Source organism: Triturus cristatus, chromosome 2_1 (genome assembly GCF_964204655.1).
Source record: "Triturus cristatus chromosome 2_1, aTriCri1.1, whole genome shotgun sequence".
NCBI classification, from domain to species: Eukaryota; Metazoa; Chordata; class Amphibia; order Caudata; family Salamandridae; genus Triturus; species Triturus cristatus.
The window spans coordinates 577,186,064-577,188,259 of NC_140581.1; positions in this window are offsets into that span (position 1 = coordinate 577,186,064).

Below are 2,196 nucleotides of genomic sequence, written 5' to 3' on the forward strand. Positions count from 1 at the left end.
AAGCCGGGGGCCTGGGAAACACCAGGAGCTGACAAAAGGCCTATAAAAGCCAGGTAAAGGATGCATGCTAAAGCACACTGCTCTGCCTTTTTAATGCAACAAAATGGAAATACGAACATTCACAGGCCCCAAAAAGGTCTGCATGCATTGCACACCAACACACCAGACACATACAACAAAAGCATGTCTTTAAGACAACCAACATCAGAAAGGCCACCCCAAAAAACACACTTCCCCAACTCAATCCAATGCCATCCATGCCCTAAATGATGTCTAAAAATTTAACAGACCACACAGAAAACACTTGATCAATAAAGCTGTGGCTACCTGCTCTGATCCTAGTGGATGAAAAAGCAGGCCTGTCGGCAGACAAGGCCAGGCAAGCTTGCAGGCCTAGGCTTCAAAATGGCCACCAGCCACATGGCCAGGCCCAACAACATCACAAAGGCCACCCCCAAAAAACACACTTCCCCAACTCAATCCAATGCCATCCATGCCCTAAATGATGTCTAAATTCAACAGATCACACAGAAAACACTTGATCAATAAAGCTGTGGCTACCTGCTCTGATCCTAGTGGATGAAAAAGCAGGCCTGTTGGCAGACAAGGCCAGGCAAGCTTGCAGGCCTAGGCTTCAAAATGGCCACCAGCCACATGGCCAGGCCCAACAACATCACAAAGGCCACCCCTAAAAAACACACTTCCCCAACTCAATCCAATGCCATCCATGCCCTAAATGATGTCTAAAAATTCGACAGACCACACAGAAAACACTTGATTAATAAAGCTGTGGCTATCTGCTCTGATCCTAGTGGATGAAAAAGCAGGCCTGTTGGCAGACAAGGCCAGGCAAGCTTGCAGGCCTAGGCTTCAAAATGGCCACCAGCCACATGGCCAGGCCCAACAACATCAGAAAGGCCACTCCAAAAAAAACACACTTCCCCAACTCAATCCAATGCCATCCATGCCCTAAATGATGTCTAAATTCAACAGATCACACAGAAAACACTTGATCAATAAAGCTGTGGCTACCTGCTCTGATCCTAGTGGATGAAAAAGCAGGCCTGTTGGCAGACAAGGCCAGGCAAGCTTGCAGGCCTAGGCTTCAAAATGGCCACCAGCCACATGGCCAGGCCCAACAACATCACAAAGGCATTCCCCAAAAAACACACTTCCCCAACTCAATCCAATGCCATCCATGCCCTAAATGATGTCTAAATTCAACAGATCACATAGAAAACACTTGATCAATAAAGCTGTGGCTACCTGCTCTGATCCTAATGGATGAAAAAGCAGGCCTGTTGGCAGACAAGGCCAGGCAAGCTTGCAGGCCTAGGCTTCAAAATGGCCACCAGCCACATGGCCAGGCCCAACAACATCACAAAGGCCACCCCCAAAAAACACACTTCCCCAACTCAATCCAATGCCATCCATGCCCTAAATGATGTCTAAATTCAACAGATCACACAGAAAACACTTAATTAATAAAGCTGTGGCTACCTGCTCTGATCCTAGTGGATGAAAAAGCAGGCCTGTTGGCAGACAAGGCCAGGCAAGCTTGCAGGCCTAGGCTTCAAAATGGCCACCAGCCACATGGCCAGGCCCAACAACATCAGAAAGGCCACCCCCAAAAAACACACTTCCCCAACTCAATCCAATGCCACCCATGCCCTAAATGATGTCTAAATTCAACAGATCACACAGAAAACACTTGATAAATAAAGCTGTGGCTACCTGCTCTGATCCTAGTGGATGAAAAAGCAGGCCTGTTGGCAGACAAGGCCAGGCAAGCTTGCAGACCTAGGCTTCAAAATGGCCACCAGCCACATGGCCAGACCCAACAACATCACAAAGGCCACCCCCAAAAAACACACTTCCCCAACTCAATCCAATGCCATCCATGCCCTAAATGATGTCTAAAAATTCAACAGACCACACAGAAAACACTTGATTAATAAAGCTGTGGCTATCTGCTCTGATCCTAGTGGATGAAAAAGCAGGCGTGTTGGCAGACAAAGCCAGGCAAGCTTGCAGGCCTAGGCTTCAAAATGGCCACCAGCCACATGGCCAGGCCCAACAACATCAGAAAGGCCACTCCAAAAATAACACACTTCCCCAACTCAATCCAATGCCATCCATGCCCTAAATGATGTCTAAATTCAACAGATCACACAGAAAACACTTGATCAATAAAGC